We start from the raw sequence: 20,658 nt of genomic DNA on the forward strand, positions 1-20,658 counted from the left end.
ATTTCCTGCAATGTGAATGTACGGAACGTGAATGACTACAAGGCGGAACGTTTCGGAGAATGACGTTTCCGGCGTGAACTCACCAATACAATATTTGAGAGATTCGTACAGTCTCAAGTATACACAGACGTCGGATAAATTTGACGCGATTTCACAAAATGCACGTGCACTGAAATTTATTTTTATCTCCGTACGATTGACATCGATATTCTTAGCATTGCGGAAGTGACATCGGGTCACGTTTGCTAGACACGAGTGAAAAATTGTAAAGCGAGCCACCCAAATCGATGATAAGGCGCGAGACGTTTATTCTTACTCAGAATCTGAAATACGTATTCGCGATAGCACGTGCGCCGTGGGGACGCGTGACCGTTTTTCGTATTATTTCAACGTTGGCAGCGTGCTCTGCGTCGTGATGTCGAAATGGGTCCAGGAAGAAGGCTCCTCCGTCATATTCCATGTGCACCTCGAAAACGCGATCTGACGCGATCTCAAAATATGTCGTATTATCTTCCTATATATATATATATATATATATATATATATATATACGTACGTGTATGTACATGAGCATTATAAATACTGTAAAATGTAATGAATGTCAGCAGACCTTGATGTACTTTTGCCTTTCCTTTATTTTTGAAGATTTACATTAATAATAAAATTGGTCTATTCTTTTAAACTGTCAAACTTAACTGATGTCATAATTCAATAAAGTTATCCAACTTTTTTAGCCATCAGCATAATACATTTCTAATTATAGGTATATGTAACATTCGAGAGGATTCGAATGCATAGAAGGCGCGCATAGAAATACATTATTCAACACTCAAGTTTTCTTCCGATCGAAATAGCGGCTCGCGTCATTTTGTGACACTTTCGATCGACGTTCTCGGCCAACCTCCGCCTTATTACACGTTTCAAATGAGGCGAATCGCAAAACGGTATCGGAGTCACCGAAGTCCACTTCTCGTACGTTGCAGGGCGTGAAAGAAAAAAAAAGAAGAAAAATACCCACGATACGCTTACGTGTAAATTCCGATGTTTACGGTCTGCCGAGGGATAGAACTGTTCACAAGAGGACACCCCCGTTGCACGCGCGCACGTGCACGATACGCGCGCTTCCGTGAAGAGCCCGGCAAATATTTTGTCGGGTTTACACACGACGGCGGCGACTTTACCGGAGAACCGGCCGATCGTTCTACGTTTGTCCCCCTTTTTCTCGCTCCAGTATCCAACTGGCCGGGAGGTCCGTATAATATCTCCATTTGCCGGAGCGACGATGTGCGGTACCGGCCGCGCGTTTATTTACGAGACGGTCGCCGTAGTTAAATCGCAGATAGCAAGGCAGATTTGCCGCGCCGACAACAACGGTGCCTCTCGCCGCGTGCCAGGAAGAAGAGAGGTCTCCTCGGCACCCCGGTCAGGGAGAAGAAAGAGAGTGCGCGCGGTCAACGCGCGGTCCGAGGGTCTCGTCGTTGTAATATCTGACCTATCCGGTCCGTGAGAGTCGCTCTGTAATCCCATCCGGAACGGGACCGCATCTCTCGCCGGCGGTGAATCGAGGTGTGTCGATACGTAACGCCGACCGACCGGCGAGCGGAGACGCCAAGTTCGCCGCACGGCAAATGTCGCAAGGCCGTTCGTCGACTTGTTGCCCGTTCCGAGTAATATCGAGGAACGAGCGACTGGTTTCTGCCCGTGGAATACGGAGCGTCCGAATCGAGGAAAAAAATTACTTGTTTCTCCCGAATCGTTCGTTTTTAATCTTCGTAATACCACGGGGTCTCTGAAGACGCTATTCAGAAATACGATTTTTGTAGCACGTACGGTTTTTCAAAAAATTAAGTAAATTGCCTATAATACCACAAAAGAATCTGGTATTATGATAGTTAATTTTCAGACTCTACGCTGCAAATTCGCACCAGCAAAAGTTGAAAACATTCACTTAAAAAAATTTATATATAAAAGTAGATAATCTTGTTCTACAAAGAAGAAAGATTTTCTTTAACAGAATTAAATATTTGAGAGAATGGAAGATATTTAACAAATTAGTTTATTACACTGCATTAAGGCATATTCATACAATATTTGTTATAGCAAATACTTGCTTTAGAATTAAAGTTTAACCTAATGTTACGGGATTTATAAGTGCTATAAAATTTCTGTTAATGAGTTCCAAGATACATGTATTTCGATGTCGAATATGTATTTGGTCACTGTATCATTGCGTATATCACGAAGTTGCGTCAGCTTGAATTTTCAATCTAATATCAAGTGCAGCCTACGCGTTACGTCAAAATGTGATGTATTAGCGGCGCGACGAGAAGATCGGCGTCTCATTTGGTCTAATTAGACAATTCCTATGTAAATTACTGGTTTGCCTTATCGTAATTTTGTTGGCGGTAGAGTCGATACCTGCCATCAGTGCTCACGACAAGTTCATTCGCTTTACCATTTACGTACAGACGACTCGATCGAACTCGAATTTTACGATCCACGTCCATGGTACTTTCACGTCAAGCGCACAACCGTGATACCTACATCTGAATAGCTCTAAACTGTCAACGCTTGCTGCGAACGAGTCAACGTTACTTCAATGAAATTTCTAAAATTATTGTGACATTCAATACGTAATTACTATAGGAAAAGTTGCAACGAGGCTGTCGATAGAAAGTTTTGCGTATTTCCGTCAATCGCGAAATCTTTCTCCTAACCGTCGCGGCTCGTATCACGATGTACGATGATAAGACGACCGTCCGACATGTCACGGGAGTATCGAAAAGGTCGGGGGAAGAAAATGATCTCGCCGTGCGGCGGTGGACGAGGGTGAAAGTGTAACCGATCCCCGAGAGCTCGAAATCGAAAGTAATTTCCTCGGTCTCGCTCTTTCTCCGCTTCCTTTCTCCTTTCTACAGAAGCCCACGATCATTCTTTCTCCCTGACCGAGATCTAGGTCAAGTTCACTGTCTGTGCTCGACAGTGTCTCTTTCTCTCTTTCTCATTTCACTTTCTCCTCTCTCGTCACCCTCCTCTGCGTCCTGCTCCTACGCTACGCTCTCTCTCTCTCTCTTTCTCTCATTCTCTACCTGTCTTTCTCTATCACTTTCTCTCTTCCCTGGTACACACTGCTCGATCTCCGCTCTCTCCGACGCGCTTATGCAAGAGGCATTACACCATCGGCGGCAATTTCATTCGTACGTCGTGACTCCGACGAACGCGGTCGCGGTGAGTTATTATGTCAGTGTCAATGGCACCGATCTTGCGAGAGAAGGATCCCGACGGTTAGCGAGTACCAGTTTCGTTCGTGCGCACGGTTCGCTGAACCGAATTCCCCTCCCTCGGCTCATTCGATGAGCCAAGGTGAACCAAGGTGAGTCGAACGAAGGTGGTTACATCGTCTCGGATATCTCTCGCGAATACATCGCGCAGGGCTCCGGTGCTTTACGGCTACCCTCGTCTATCCGATGAACTTCCCACCGTCGTAAATATGGACGATGCGATGCACCGTACATACGAATAGCGGTTGAGAGGAGGGACAATGTCGGTTAACTTCCTGGACATCGCGAATGTTTATCGCCGAACACCGACAATTAACGATCCGTTCGTTTCGAAGTTTCGTACGGGAGAACCTTTGTATGCCTCTGACAGGGAATATGACGCGAATATTTTGCAAGGACGGAGGGTACGGTACGGATGAATTATACGTGAAATTTACCAAGGGCCTCCTATGTCAGATCGATAAATAATTTTTCGAGGTTTCTTTCAGACGAAGAGAAAAAGCGATGGTATTTTGTACCGTTAGAATAATTTTTGTATATTAATTATGGGTGCGCGCACATCAGTCTTATAATCGGTAAATCTAATAAATGGACCAATCGATTTGCAATTAGATAAACGCGCGTAGTAAATTGCTTTACATATACGTTCCTTCTAATTGCACTCTTGATGAGATCATCGTTAAAATCATCCTTTCGTGGAACGTTTCTGTGTGAATTTTATCACTCTCCCATGTGGTCGATTAATGACGACAGAAGGAAAGAGGAGTCGGGGGAGCGACTCACGGGAAGTAACGTTACTTCGCCGTAACGCGCGCAGGAGGTATCCCATATGAAAATCGATAAAAAGAAGCGCGTCTTGTCTCACGACAGGAATGAATGAAGGTAGAGATACGGTGAAGATTTCACCGCAAGATTTTTTCTCGGAACGTTCGGAGAGGCGATTCTTTCGGTCCCCGGCTGTGCAAAGTTACCGTCACGCGGGCGCATCGTCGAAGCGAAGGGTTTGATGGCGAATCTGCGGATTAAATTTGTGGTCGCGTTGACCAACGGTTTTTTTTTTACGTCGAAATCGGATTACGTCGGATAGACGTTAACGTAATTCTGTCGGCAACGCGTAGTCGTTAGTAATTAAAATCGCATTAGCGAAGGGAAAATTGAACGCAAACCGATATTATCTGATTTATTATGAAAAAAAACTTTTCATAATTTCAAAAATGGATACGTTACAGTGTCCGATTTCCTTCATTTCCCTCTCGCGTTGGTACCTCGAGCTCCCAAACGTCCGGCGTCGTCCGGAAAGACGAGCGTCGCGAGAGTGCGAGAGGCCGCACGACAGGTACACTCGCATCGACGCGCGTAGCGCGAATGCGCGTATCCGCGAGGACGGGCGCAATCCGCCGTTTCTACGCTACGTTTATGCGCACTCGCGCTTGCGCATCGCCGCTCCTGCGGCGCGGCGACCGACCGGTGCTTTTCCTCTTGGTCGTCCTGCTTCTCTGCGGCCCGTTCGCCAATGACACCTAATACGTCCAGAACAATTCGCGCGCATCCATTCGCAAGTCGGGACAGCGAGGATGCCGTTGAAGAGAAAACGCCGGACAAAAGGGATAACCTTCCATCCCGCGCCGATACGCCAGGACGTTACACGCGTTAGTCCTGCGGACATGCCGTTGGTGGTCGAACGTTGAGAAAAAGGGGAAGAGGGAGGACGAAAAAAAAAGAAGGATGAAGCGATGGTGGGAGGAGGGGAGGGAGAGGCTGGCGCGAGCAAGAGGCAACGTGAGAGAGGAAGAAAGAGAGAGAGGGAGAGGAAACGAAATAGAGTAGGAGAGTAAGTGTGTGTGTGAAAGAGAGAGAGAGCAGGAATGGAAGAAAAAGAGAGGATGCTCTCTTCGGTGTGTAGCCTACGGGTACACATCTCCTCGCGTTGCTCCCCCGCCAATCCGCTCGCGCGGCGTGGGGCGAGTTTGAGGTAGGGGGCCGCACGACGCGCACGGCGGTGGTGGCGGTGGTGCGCTGCGCTGCGCTGCTACGGCGGCGGCGGCGGCGGTGGCGGCGGCGGCGGCGGCGGCGGCGGTGGTGGCGGTGGCGGTGGCGGCGGCGCGGCTGCCAAGGTATTTAAGGTACCGTGAACCGGCGGCGCACGAGTAGTTCACTTCTGTTCGGTGTGGTGTTGCGGTGATTTTGAGGGACCAGCTAAAGAGAGCGAGAAAGAGAGAGAGGGAGAGAGAAAGAAAGAAAGAGCGAGAGGGAGAGCAAGAGAAAGAGAGAGAGAAGGGGGGTGAGAGAGAAGAGAGAGAGAGTAAGGCTCTTACACTCGCACACGCTCATCGAGGGTGCGAGAGAAGAGCTCTGGTTCCCTTTGAAAAACGCTCGTCGCATCGCGGCTTCGGAGCAGACACGTAGTTTCTGCGGTGGATTCGCGTCCGACACGGTGCGAAGTAACTAACTAAATCGACCGTGCATCGAGAGGGGATCACGTCGTCGCATCGAGCCGTCAGGGTCGTCCGCCGTCGACGACCGTGCTGGATAGGTAAGTGATCGTGAAGAGTACTTAGTGCCGGTATTCGCCTCGGCCGGTTGCTGAGGGTGGATAAGTGATGAAGCGGGTTGGTCGCGCGCCTCCTTCGATGACACCAAGTGATCAAGATCAGTGATTCGGTTGCACGCGGCTGTGACGGGCCGGAATAACGACATGATCGCCGCGATCGTCGTCGACGTCGTTACCTCTTCGTCGTGAATTTTACGAACTGTGACGAGATGTGCGTACACCCGCCAAAGGAATGTCTCGAGTGAATCCAATGCGAAAGGAGAGATTTAAAAATTTACGCAAAAACTTGGACGTCTACGTAAAGGAGTAATAGTGAAGTAATTCTGTTGCACGGGGAAACTTTCTGTACTTTGTGTTGCCGGTGATAAGAATTCGTTTATCACGCGTGATTAATTTGTCTTAGAGAATATGTATAGAATTTTTTACGAAGATTAGAAAAGATTATACATTTTCGGTGGCGCGTATCTTTAGATATTTATTTATATAGAGAAAATTTTTTTTACTTAAAAAATCTCTATTCTTGTTGTGAACGTGAGATACAAATTCTGGTTGTTAATGTATAATCAACAAGGAACGATCGGTCAGTTAGTAACTCGTATAAATTAATTGTCGTATATCAAATCTTAGACGAATACGGAAAGATTAAGAATGAGAGAATAGAAATTGTAGAATAATTTCTTCTCTCACAAATCGCGTGAAAATGAATCGAGGGCCAAAAAGAGCCGGTAACTGTCTAAATAATTCAAGGCGGCGTACAATATGTATGCGAGTGGAGGATAGTCGGACGTGCACGAACACTTTGTACAATTAAGGAACAATGTTTGAATGCCGAGCCAAACACCGCCAATGCGTGAATACCAAGGAGATCTCCGTTTCAATCTGGAGAACACGCAGAATCTTGGTTATTCGCGTTATCTGGAAGTTCATAGAATTATAGTCGCGAAACAATACGAACAGGGCAACAAAATAACAATCTTGAATATTCATACATACACATGCATTCGATACAATCAAAAGAGATTATATTTCGCACAAAATTTAATCACGCGGGATTTTAATCGCAATTTTTTTCTGATAAACCTTACAAAAATCGCGTAGATGACCTAGAGTTTGTGAAAAACTTGTTTCAAGCGCCGATTTGGATATTCGCAATGCTTCTACCGCGAGGTCGACTGGGTCGAAAGTATATCGATTTTTCTAAACGACAACTTGTCGGCGAGAATTTTAAACAGGCCGCGCGGTCCTACATAATGAGTCATAGAAATACTCTGGGGATCGGAATAATGGCCCCGCGCGAGAGAGAGCGAACGCGGTAACAGACACGAAAAATGCAAACTAGGAGGAATCTACGGAGGGACCCTCCCCCCTCACTTTGTATCCGTCGGAGTAGACTCCGTGCACCGCCGTTCTTTCCGATGATGATGATGGGAGAAAGAGAGTGAGAAACAGAAAGAAAAAGAAAGAGAGAGACACATGTGAGCAAACGGGACATTCCTGCGGTGGATCGAATTCTCCTCTCAATCTTATGGAAACCATGGCGACGACGACGACGACGACGACGATCGGAAATTCTGCATGACGCGGCGCCTCGCGTTCGAGCACGTGCAACCGCTGTTGCTGCTGCTGCTTCTGCTGTTATGTTCGCGGTCGATTGTTACCTATTTTCCTGACGGCGCGCCGCGATCCCGTCGCGTTCGCGAAGCAATCTTGCTCCACGCAAAAACGAACGGTCGGCAAATCCGTCACGGTCGACGTGCGTCCGATAGTTCGCCTATCGCGCAACGATCAAACGGGCGTGATATATTAAATCGCCTTTCAACGGAAACGCGAGGTTCCCGATGAACAGTTAACTCTGCATATCGACCGTAATAATAACGCGCCGCGATCCTCGCAGAGCCGAGAGAGTGCGATGTTGCAGCATTTCTAATACACGCTACTAGTTAGGAAGACTTGCATGTCGCTACTGTAAATGCTGCGCGTTAAGAGAAACGCTTCTCTCACGATTCTATTCTCTTCGTGTCTTAATATCGCGTATGATTAATCGTTAACTAATAGTACACGCATTATTTGTATTGGCAGCGTACGGATTTCGTGAAAAGCTTTTCTTCTACTCCATCAGGTGATATCGTTACCTTGACCTACCTACGTTATATATTTATTTGAGATTTTAATCATTAAACTGTTCAACTTAATTAATTAAAAATCCAAAAAGTGGTGGGAATATCCAACGCCCAAACGAATTTTGCTCGTGAGAAAAAAAAAGGATTCCGCAGAATCCGTGCGTAAAGAAAAGTACCGGGAAACACGCTAACAAAGCACTCATTTTTTTCTTATTGAACGTTAATTAGCAAGATCAACCTGTGTCCACAACGATGCTCGCGCGCTTGTTAGGCAGAACGACGAAAATGAAACGTGGTAATGGAGTGTAAATAAGAATCGTGTCGTCGGCAGACACGCAATCTAGGAAGGGCAATAACCGGCGAGAGAGAATCCGAAGTTTGTTGGTCCACAGGTAGACGGTGAGAGCGTCCTTAAGCCGCTCAATGATTATTTTGCGATCAATCCAACCTGCGCTGCTGTCCCGCGCAACTTCTTCACGGGACATTCGCGCTGCTTCCTTTCTGCAACAGTACTGTTATTTACATTCTCAATGCCTTGACTGAGATTTCGCTGCACATTTATATATTTTCTATATATATATATATATATATTATAATTTTGTTTTATTTTTCCAGTAATACTTGATTATTTGTAATTTATTTTGACGGGTGTCATTTTTCATTCGAGGCTCTATCTGTTAAATTAATTTTCCTCGCCTTTTCATCTACACGATATTTAATCGTAAAAAATCATCTTGCAAAATAAAAAGATAATAAATTGCGAAATTAAAGCTTTATGAAAGGAGTTAACGATCTCCTTGTCGGGTTAGTATAAAAAATCAAGCAAAGTTTTACACCTAAAATATCGAAATATTAATGATATTAAATGCGTGAAATGTCGTACGTGCCACCGTCAGGTCCGTTTTAGAGCCTCGCTTGACCGAGCGCTCGAATCGCACGGATATTCACGAAACGGTAAAAACGAGAGAGGCGAACGGTGTGTGCCGAAGCAACGTATTCGTCATGAGCACACGCTACAATAAGTTTCAAAAGGTCGTGGCGCGTGTCGGACCGTCGCCGGACTTTGAATGACGACCGGACGCTTCACGTGACTCTCAAAGCGATCGGCGATCGATGAGCGTGTTAAGCCGATAATCGTTCCGATAAACAGTGTTGCGGATAGAAAAAAAAAAAAAAAATTACAGCGGCGCGGGAGACGCTTGGACGGCCGTCGGCCTCCGGTTATAAAAGAACGGCGCGTTACAAACGACGTGTATAAAAATACCGGGTACATCTATAGGCTCGGTCCTGTAGCGCGTGAAATGAGCTTGCGGATTCAATCGAACGCATCAATTCTTCGGTCACGTAGGACAATACCGTAGATGGTTTTGCTGAATTTAGCGATACTTTGGGAAAATCGATCGGGGGGGATCCTGGGACGTTGACCCGCGCTCAGCACAGACGAGACGAAATAGGGACGTGCGAAAATACCATTTGGAAATTCGGCATCTTGTGAAATGCACTCGGTGTGTATCTCCGATCGATAAATCGAGTTGGACAGTCAGTCGTGAAATATGGATGATAAATTATCGGCTTTCTGTTATCCGCGCAACGAGGTGTGACGCTGTTCCAGACACGGCGAGAATTTTGAGCATCACGTACGTAGAGAGTACGTGCTCTATCGACAGTCGCGGTATCACAGACGCGACAGAAATTTTCTGCCTCCGGTACGTTCGCGCCGGTAACGCCATTAAATATTATTAGGCGAAACACACTCGTCCATTCTTCTTGACGTTTATCAACCGTATTTTTCCTCTTCATTTCGTTGACTGAAAGTACACCTCGACCATACGAATGCTTTTTCTCCTCCCGTCCGATCCGTCGAAATATCGCGAATGCGTCCGTCCGGCCGAGGCCATTTTTTTATTCCGCGCGTGTTCTTCGATCGTTCTTCGATACCGAATGCGGTTTATGACTTCTGTCCGGTAACCAGCCGTGTACTCGATAAAAATCGGCTACTCGGTCTCGGTGAGATCGGAGGGAATTTCAATGCGCGCACGAATCGTCCCCACGCTACCTTGGGACTCGTCCCACGTTTAGTGCACGGCCTCACGAACGGTTTTCAGAACCTTAATCGGCATACAGGCGTGGTCTGATTTCCCCGGTTCATTCAATACCAGCTTTTACGTTTCATGATTCTCTCGAGATTGTAATATTAAAGTGTTAAATGATATGTAATTAATGCTGAACTAAGAAACGTAATGCGAGATTATGCAATACAATGAAGAAGATATTATGTGTGAGAACAGTATTGTAGTAAATAATTTAAGCTTCTATTTTTTCTCTCGTATACAGATTTTCTAATTATTCTGCTAATTAGAAAATGATAATTTAGATAATTAGGAAAATCTGTTTAAATATAATCTAAAGGGGTCTTATAGAGCTACAATATATACACCTACGCAATGATTAACTGAGATTCGAAGCTAAGAAATTAGACTACATTGTATCGTACTACCACCAAAGTATTAAATTTGAAGTAGACACAAAATGGATGGACATAAACGTCATACAAGAGGGAAGAGTTAACTCCGAAAGTCACGTACGGTCAAACTCGGTTAGGCGGTCGGCAGGCTTGAGACATTTTAGACATTTGCTTTTATCTCGAGGATAAATGAAAATAAAGGTAATCCAATTTGCATTGCAGGTTTCAGCTTGTTTTTAAAGCGTACCTGCACCGTTGGCCTAGTTCCGCTAATAATGTAGGAGTACCTGTCGGCCGGTGCGTCGGCCGGCCGTCGGAATTGTCACCGGCAACTGGTCGGTGACCTGTCTGCGTCTCTCTCCTCTTCGCGACACGTGCACCACTACGTTCCTTCTTCCGCGGCCTATCCTTTCTCCTCGTGAATCAGCATGCAAACAGGGACAGGAACAGGTCGCGAATACGAGTGCACGCGACTCGCCGATGACTTATCCACGAAATAATTCGTAACATCCGCGTCGACCTAGTAGCGATAAATTATGGGCGGGACGACAGCGTGGATAGACAGCGCAGGTATATACTGCTACCGAGCATACTAACGAATATACCATATAGACGAGATATAGGCCGATATACATGACGTGGATATCGTCGTGTTAGCCTAGCTAGCAGGTTGCCGCTGATGTGTCCGCTCATATCGCTCACGATTATTCCCTCACAACTGTACCTGGTAGAGGTGGGTTAACGTCTGCCCGATATCGAGAATTAATCTCCATTGGTAATCGCTTTCTTGTACCGTAACGGTAAATTATCCGAACGTCCAGGCGCTCAGCCACCGCGCTCTCGCTCACTGGCTTCTTCGTTACCGTCGTGCGGTTTGTAATTAGCCGGCTAATTCGCCGTGTGGCACGATCGCGGCGTCCGATACGCGTGGGCTGATACCCCGAAGAAATGCGACAAATAGAAAAAAAAACCCAGAAAAAAAAATACAAATTTAATCTGAAAAAGTAGAGCGTGACTGTGACGCACGGGAAATCCCCGCTGAGCGCTGTCACTCCTAAACGCTCGTGGTCCTCGCCTACCCACAACTTCCTACGATTGTTGTCAGAATATTCGCACGATTATCCCTCGCGAGGCAACCGAGATAGATATCCCGGAGAGCGAGCTAATCGAAAATGATGTAACGCTCGGTCACGTTCTATTTTCTTCCGTAACGACTCGCCATTTACAGATTGAAAACGAGAAACTCATCAAGTTTCTTTCGTTAAGTTTCAGAAGTATAAGTATAAATAAGAGAAAATTATTCGTGGTTTAATTAAAGAGATCTAGCAAATAATAATAGTTTTTCAAGGAAAGGGCAGTTCTAAATTTGTCGAAGAACTGATCATCTGAAATACCATTTGCGAATAATTCGTGTCGGATAATTTTCTTCCTTTTGTCGATTACAATTATTGATTGCACCGTCCTCGTGATCTTTGACGAAGACGTTTGCGACGCAGCTCGCCTTACGTTCGGACCTTATCGGAACCATTTGTCTTCGGCGAAGCGTAAGGGCCTTCGCTGCGACCCCTTACGTTTAACCTTCTCGAGCAGATTGCCCGTTCCCGCGGAAAAAGAAACTGTCGCTTAACGAGCAGAATCGTTAATCGTCCGCGTGTGGCGTACAGGCGAAAGTCACTCGATCGTGAAGAACGAACGCGGGAACTCGTGGCGTTGGTACCCTCGATTAATTTATTTCTGGTACGCGACGAAGCCACGACCGTTGCGCGTGACGGCCATTCCGAGATTAATAACGTCGAAGAATCTCACCTTCTCATTCTCTGCCTCTCATTGGCGAGAGAAGAGCCTCCACGGTTTCGCCGACTGCTTCGCCGCCGCGGCGGACGACGCGAAGGAGGAGCGGAGAGGTAGGAAGAAAAGAGAGGAAAAAAAAGAACGAGGAAAAGGGGGCAGGGAAAGAGAAGGGCGAGAAGGAAAGGAGAGGGAGCGACGGGAGGAAACGCCGGCCTAGTGGAATACGATCTTACCTTGATGAAGACCATTTACGGAGCCTTGTAATAAGATAGTAACAGACTGCGGCTCCTCCTCGATCGTTCTATCTCGAACGTATGAAGAATAGCAGCAGCTCGCCTTCTTCTCTCGTTTGCTCTTCCCTTCGTTTCCTTGTCCTTCGCTGCGCTACATCGCATCGACCTGTTCTCTGACTTTATTTCGCATGTTTTGTTCTATTTCGTTTCGTTTCGCTACATTTTCTAGCCCTTTCCCCGGAGTAGACCGAGTCCAGCTGACGGTCATGGAGTGCGGAGCAATGCCGGCTGGCACTCGGTGGGGTTTCCGCGGCTCGGAAGGATATTGAAGGAATTGTGGAAAGATTCGCGAGGAGGGACTCTTCCGGGTCTCGACGTATCGTCGTCGTGGAGGGCGACGCGAGACTCCCGACTTCGAGATACCGAACCGCATCGCGCTGATCCAAACGTTGCCATGATATCAGTGTAATTGGTCTGTTTTCAATTGCAGGCACGCACTCAGTAACCGTAGGTACATATCACAGCAATGATCCCTCGTCATAATTGAGGATCATTGAGGATATACCTAGCGATTGCTCTCGAGCTTGCGGCATTAGACGGTCCAATCTTCTGAGATATCGGCAATCGTCATAAAGATACCCACAATAATCGTTAAATCATCCGGGCTATATATCTCTAGCAACGATAGACTATCAAGCATACTTTCGCTGATTTTTATCGAGAACGCGATATGGATTTAATTTTCTTCGTGATTAGCATATTGAGTAGCTATAAGCCAGCGCATCAGTGGGACAAGGACTGGCCGAGATAAAACAGTCTGTCACGAAGCAACTTCACGTGCTACTTCGCGCCGCTCGGCTTAACGACGTGTCGTTTCGTGGGTGTCCCCTGCGGCGATTATCGTCGTTCCGAGGCTGACAGCGTACGAGCCTCGTCGACAGGATTTGTCGTCCCGCGAGCTCGCCTCGGAGGCTATATGGGCCCGCAACCGTCGGTCAGAAGTCGGCGAAGATCGTATCTCCCGTCTACATCGGGTAAGACAACTCCACTGGCAACTGACGCTGGGTGGTTGCCCCTAGTGGCCACTCTGCGCGGCCTCGCATCCGGTTCGTTACATTATTTCCCGTGCGCTTTGTCCCCCTGGTCAAGAAGGTGATCTTTACTGGCGTGTAGCCGAGTGCATTGGCAGCCTCTCTAGTGCACTATTTATTTATACGGAGAGAGAGAAGCGAAGGTGTTCCCCTGCACCTGGGCATAGGTCACGCGGTGACGTTCCGTTGTGTGCCTTGAGCACGAGCGGTGCATGGTCGTCACGCTCTTTTACTTCATCGATCCTTCAACACCTGAGGCTGCACATGTGGTTGTGTCTTTCAGCGCGATTCACTCCTTCTCAAACTCATTCTTAATTATTCTCGTTTTTATAATGAAAGAAAACGCTCGCTCGCCCCTCGCGCATTTCGATCGTATCGTCCGTTTTTACACTGTCATTTTAAAATCCTGTTTGCCGTTAACAAAATAAATCTAAAAGAACGATATAAAATAATGTCTTGAAGAGCAATTTGATCTTCCGTTATGTGAGCAGAGGTTCACGATTTAGAAAAGTTAATAAAAGTCGCGACACGTTCCGCGGACTATATCACACACGTACACACCCGTGAGCGCTTCCAAGAAGTTAAGAATCGTTCTGCGGCGATCGTCCTGCACTTCCTTGTACTAGTTTCCTAGTCGGGACGTCGTGTCGGTCGATCTGGAAACCTCGTATAAGAAATCACTATCGTGACTCGCTAAGGCCATCGAGCGTGTTACTTCGGTAAAGCTCAGGCAGCCGCGCAGATGTGCGCGTGTCTCCTCCTCCTAGCAGGGGAACAGAATCACCGTTTCTTCAAACGCGCCTCCTGCCCTCACGCTGTCCCGTCATTATGGTTCCTTCACCTCGGCATTACGCGGAAATCTGAGCGGCGAGGTCACCCCCTTCGTGGGATTTTCCGAATCATTTACCGTGGAAATGGCATTCGACAAATCCGTAATTATCGTGCATACGTGTGTTCTCGTAAACCTTCCGCTGAGCAGGCAGCGCTTTATCAAATCCCCATCTGCAATCGGGAAAGGATAAGGAAGGAAGGAAGAAAGACGTTTGTCGGCGCTGAACACATTACCACTGTGCGGCTGAAATCCGAAAGACTTTCCCATGGCGCGTTGGTGTTGTTTGCCCAGCGTCGATCCCCCGCTAAGTGGTGCGTGGCACCTCCCACCCCTCCCCTCCCCTCTACTCGTTAAAGGACTCCGCTTTTCCGGTTCATATGCGGTACACGACACCAGCTCCGCGCTGCCGCGCCCAAAGCAAAACTCGGCTGTGTTTCAGGGATTCCGTGTAAACGTAAGGCAAACAGCGTCCGAACGCCTCGCGCCGCGCGCGATGAACGCCGAGAGTGCGTCGGAGAGTTTCCCGATGTGTACACAGGCACATCGAGGGCGAAGGGAAAAAAGGCTCCTGCTCCCACGCGCGGCGACTCGCTCGCTCACCGTCGTCCGCTCGTCGCAAGGCGGACACGCTGTTATGACTGCCATTATTATTGTAATTACTTCAAAACCCTCCTCCCCTTCCCTCTGCTCCCCTCCCCCCCCTCCCCCCATATACATGCGATGCACCGCGGCGTATTTGCATGAGATTCTGCGCTTCTGCTGGGCGTAACCGGCCCGGCATACCCGACATAGGCTGTGTTTAAGGGAGGTAGCAGGATAAGAGCGTAGAAGCCTTAAAAGCTGGCCGCCGTGCTAACGACGGCGTATCCCGCCGCACGAAATGTAACCAGACTTCCAGATTCTGCGGCCGAGAATACTAATTATGAGCGCTCGAAAAATATATTGGATAAGCCGCGGTGGGATTAGCAGCTGAGAGGGAGCCCATGAATTTGCTCGTCTGGAAAATTATCGCGGTAATAACCATAGGCGCGTCCGGCTCGCGCGGGCTGCTTTTACTGTTTTCTCGAGAATTATGGGACGCGCTCCACGGAGCCCGCATATGCCTCCGCATCGCGACGCTATCGACATCTGCTGATAATTATCGCACCGTACGGGGGGAGACATGTTTATGTCACGTCGGCTCATTATATTTGGCAATTATTTGTCGCATAAATCAGAGGCGTACGTACGGCGGCCGACAGTTTCCGCATTCGATCCCACGGCGATTCGCGAGCGGCGCGCGGCGTGTCGGCAAATATTTGCGATTACTTACCCGCGGTCATTCGCGCTTCATGTTTCTCGGTACTTTTTCTGTTTGGTCCTCCCACTGTATTTTGCTGAGAAGTTAAGATACTCTCTCTCTCTCGCGCGCGCGCGCGCAAAAGAATACTACAAGATAATCCATCATACCTTGCAAGGCTACGTATATTCGATGTACGAACAATGCAAGTGCAAGTTTGCCATTCCAAGTTATTTTGCGTATTTATAAGTGTATCGCAAAATGGTAGAGCGCTCTTATAAAGTGAATTCTGTCTTCCGGAATGTACATCCGATCGCGTGCTCCGTCGTACCTCGCGTCACCCAATCTAAATAAGTGACGACGGCGAATTCTCTCGATATAGCGGTGCCACCGACAATCCTATTTACATATACTTAATATGTGTTGTTTTTGCCCGGCGAGAGACAATTATCATATCATTTTGCCGCGCCACGTTATTAGGGCCAATTTGCGATCCTCGCGGGCCTCGCGGCCCGGAGCTTCTCATTTGATAGGTGCGAAACGACGCCTAATCACAGAGGGGCATCACGCGATGGATTGATGGTGATCGCGTCGGCCGATCGGACGATGAAAGCTCGCGCGCGTATAGCGCAGCTCGGCCGCCGCGAATGGTGATGCGAGTTGGAATACCGAGCAGCCGCGGCGTTGGCATCCTCTCCTACCTGGATACGCGAAAGGACGGGGAATGTCGGTACCGCTAGTTTGCATAATAATTAATCACCGGTGCTCCTCATAACGGGCGATTTCCGCCGCTCCTTGAGATTGTAGCTAGACTACGGCAACCAATAATATCGCGGCGGCGGTGGCGGCGGTGGATAGCGGACGAACCTGCTCTTAGCAGAAAACGCGTAGAGGAAGGAAGAGAGAAAGAGCTGCACCGACACACACACACACACAGCCGGTGCAGGCATAATCGGGCATTAGCCAGTACACATCTTTTGCGACGTTTGATTAGGCTCCGAGGATGATCCTCTCCGTCATCTCCGAAAAGAAATCTGCGAACGACTAACGAAACGAAAAGATAGCGAGCCCGCAACGCGAAGTGTCGCGGCTCCTTTTACTTTTACGCCCGGACACGTCAGTTTCTTTTTTTTTTTTTTGAAAGGATCAATAAGAATGGAGATGAGCAAAGGGTGCATCGGTCTGCTTTTTCAGGTGCCTCGAAACGTACATGTTATATTAGGGCAGTTTATTGAGCCACCACGCCTTCATTTGGCTGGTTCGAGTTGGTTCCGGATTGCATTGTCTCTCCGTTGGGCTTGAAGATAGAGATTACTCATTGTATTTACCGCGCAGTATATCATTCGTTTATCGTTATTGGGACTCCATTCGTCAAGACGAGCGTAAAATAGAATACGTGGGATTAATCGTATTTCATTCCGCCGGGGGGTTACTGTTAGTAGGAAGATGTAGGATGGTTCCTCCGCTGGCGATATTACATATACGTTTGATTAAACGGCCACGATTATGTTTCTACGATAATTAAGTGGATACCGTTGCACAGAGGAACGCTCAGAATCTCAGATCGAAGATATTGTGTTCCGCCGTAATTATAGTGGCGCGTTACATATTCATCGGCACGAATTGCCGTAACGCGTAACCGGTTGAAATTTTGCCCACGATCGAGAGAGAATGTGCAAAAGAATCATTGCAACGCGACGTGATTAAACTGGCCGGTCGATTATCCGGGGATGCAAAGAAGATTCTAATCGAAAATTCATCGCGTTGGAATTTTCGGTCTGGTCCATTAAATCGCGTGCCTTTCCAAGAATCTATCAACTCATTGGTCCAGCCCAGCGGCCATTATCGCGAGAGCATCATCCTGAATTATGCGCCTCGCACAGACGAGCATGCAGGGATGCTGCTTGTTGGGGGTAGGGTGTGCGTAATTGATGGGCTTTAATGGGCTGAAGATTATAACGTGCCGTGTTTTAATTACCGTGATCGTAGCATGTCTTCCTGTTATTATGCGGCCTGATGTGAACTGGCGCGATTGAGCGCGCCCTAAACTTGGTGATTACTCGTGACGATCTTCCTGCCAATAAATGTGACGGCGACACCATTTCGCTCGCCGTGATCTTCGATTAACGATCACTCCCCGCGATAATAATTTGCCACGCATATCAACTCTCAATGGGCTTCTCTTATGCGGTAGTACATGGTTAATATACTCCTAATCGACATAATCGCCTCGCCGACACTATTAATTTATATTCTTAAATGTGCTTTATCATGATGTCTTTTATTTATACGTCGTATGTTAAAAAGTTAAATTATTTATTTTTAAAAATAATTTTCAAGTTTCAGTTGCACTTCTAATTTTTCATTGCAATAACACACATTTATTCGATAAGAGTAATCTAACAGAATTCTAATTGCCATTACCTGCGAAATGAAGTTCAATAAACTCCGATAATATCTTAAATGCTACATAACTATTTTTGCGGAAACAATATTTAGCAGAGGAAAACGTGTAACGAAAATGCGTTAGAATGGGCGCTACGTGCCGGACAAAACAGCCACTTACGGATTATCCGTGAAGAAGTCGTTGCATTCCCGAGGCCTTCTTCGTGTTTACACGAGCGTGGCATTTCTCGCTGGAAACTTGCCGCTTCCTCCGTGGGTTTGCTCTCGAAGGGCCTGTTCGTGAGCAAATGGCGCGACGGACAGGAAAAGACTATCAACATAGAAAAGGAAGCAGCATCGTCGTAAAATCATTTGTCAATAGAAGAAAAAGATAAGATATTAAGCTTTATAAATTCAATATTATCTTTAATATCAATGATGCTTCAAAAAAAAAAAGAAAAGGAGGAGTTGCGTTAAAAGTCAATTAAATACATCAGTGTACCAAAGCGTGACAAAACGAAAACGAGAAGCTTTGAAATGGATTTGCGCTTTGAAATGAATTGAAATGCGGATTTAAATACGGCGGAAAGGGAAAATGAAATAAGAGACGAAACGGAAGTTGCTTAGCCTCGCGTGAATTTTTTTCAGAATGAAGGGGAAAACGAAGAGCGAGCCGTGTAAGTACGTCGGTTTCGTATCAAGCTAAGAAGCTCGGAAGCATGACGGGTGAACGAGGAAGATGAGATTACACCTTCATTAGTTTTTTTTCTTCTTCGATATATGTCGGAGATATACGCAGGCATACGGAGCCTGGATGAGCATAAAGAATTGCAAGTAACTTGCAGCCGAGTTATGCGCGCGGTATTAATATCTAGTTAATTGCATAGTGGCGAGAGAGACATAGCCTACGCTGGCGAGTAAATATAAAGCTATGCAATATTCTGAGATATTTGAAAGAGAGCATGTTTACCATAGAGCTCGCGTCTCCGCGAGAACGTCACGGCTCAATTGCATATATTTAACGTACTTTACCAAGATCAGCGACTTTACTATACATAGCGAAGTTACGATTAAGTGAAATATATCTCGCTCCCATACTAATCTCACGATTTGGAATAAAATCTTAAAAGCTCGTCACGACAAATGTTGTTGAAGAAAGGGATAATATTATTATTTATCTTGCTGTACGAGTATATAAAAGTATCACCTATTTGAAAATCCCAGCTAAGTCAATATTAGCATAAATTATTTTATTGGTGCAAATGTATAATCGTAGAATTTTTTCGATCATACAAATGTATATGCGCTTATTAGCTGGGCGTTCGATGAGAATGAAGAGAGGAAGCAGGAAAAAAAGAAACGAGGAAGATGCGTATCTCATGAGGTTGTAGGCGAGGAAGATGCCTCTTTTTATGAGGTATTACGATATCGATGAAGGGGCGTATCTTGCGATAATACGCGTTATTACGTGCTGCCGAGCGAACCAGCAATCGATGGAACGACCGATCGATCGATCGATCGATCGATCGAGGGGACGTTTCAATCGCGACCAGCGGATGATAGACGTATTTATGTCTTGCGCCACAATGGGTCCTCTCGAGTTTCTCATTGCACAGTTAGATTGGCATCAAACAAAAATGGAATAAACAAATTTGTTATATAAAAACTTACTAGTCTGTGTATCGAAAAGTTATTTTTAGCTGGTTATTTCAGCAAAGAGTAATCCTTTTTTTACCTTTATATCGTAACATGATCTTTCATCTCGATTATTTCGAAGATAGCTTGGCTCAATTGTCTTTGAGCACTTTTCTCAAAGTTCATTTCCTGCATGGGACTTATTCAAATAAAATTAGCAAACGTTCTAAAAGGTGACAAATAAATTTGACAATTATGAAAATTTGTCACAAATTGAATTGATTTCCGACATATTGGATGTTTCCTCGTATTTGTCAAGTGGGTAATGATCTATCTATATATAGGTTGCAAACATACAAAATGCTCGTGACAGTTAATCAGAAGAGATAGTACGATCGATGCGCTCGCGAACATGTAGAATGGTTTTTAAAATATACGGAACCGGGCGTTCAGACATCCGCGTGAAATTCTTCGAAAATTAAGTAAAACGCGAATCGTCACAATGCAAATGAGTCTAGGGCGGGGATTTTGTGCGCTGTCGGGGACCGCGGGGGAACACGAGGAGTCCTGGTGGTTTATCCTGCACGGCGCGTAATTCTAGCTCGGGTAGGTTTATAAATAGAGGCCGTGTACGTGTTGCTGACCTGTTGCTCGAGAGCACCCTCGTGTGAACGTCGGGGTCCTGAGTAATCGAACCCCGTTGTTCCGAGAGTGCCTTCTCTCTCGGCCTCGCCGCATCACGTACCGTCGTTCGTGCCCAAAAGCACTCGCGCCGAGTCGAGCTGAGCCGAGCCGAGCCGCGCGCGCCTGGGAGAGGTCATTAGGCGTAATGAATACCCGATAGTCCCTTAACTCGCAATATAATCGCCTCGGAGAAACTCCAAACACGATCGCGGGCATTCGATGTTCTGCGCGCTCGGAACAGCCTCACACCGAGCATTCCTGCGATAATGACCGCTCCGCGCAAACCTCGCTGCGAATTTCAACGATGACCAC

At 46.7% G+C, this 20,658-nt stretch overlaps 1 protein-coding gene and 1 long non-coding RNA gene across 3 annotated transcripts in view; one reads left to right on the forward strand and one right to left on the reverse strand.

Moving 5' to 3' along the window:
• Nucleotides 1-5,402: 5,402 nt before the first annotated feature.
• The window catches only part of LOC105835798 (titin), a 38,312-nt gene continuing 23,056 nt past the window's right edge, over nt 5,403-20,658 (forward strand). Inside the window, exon 1 of one of the 2 annotated variants that reach the window (XM_012679354.3) lies at nt 5,403-5,814. The gene's annotated coding sequence lies outside the window, so the exon portion shown is untranslated. The other variant, XM_028193821.2, reaches the window with a different exon arrangement.
• Nucleotides 11,318-20,658, reverse strand: part of LOC118644835 — a 35,746-nt gene continuing 26,405 nt past the window's right edge. The window contains exon 2 of the long non-coding RNA XR_004962628.1: nt 11,318-18,358. This is a non-coding gene — a long non-coding RNA (uncharacterized LOC118644835). The remainder of the gene's footprint in view (nt 18,359-20,658) is intronic.

The sequence above is a fragment of the Monomorium pharaonis genome, chromosome 3 (genome assembly GCF_013373865.1).
Source record: "Monomorium pharaonis isolate MP-MQ-018 chromosome 3, ASM1337386v2, whole genome shotgun sequence".
Taxonomy (NCBI): domain Eukaryota; kingdom Metazoa; phylum Arthropoda; class Insecta; order Hymenoptera; family Formicidae; genus Monomorium; species Monomorium pharaonis.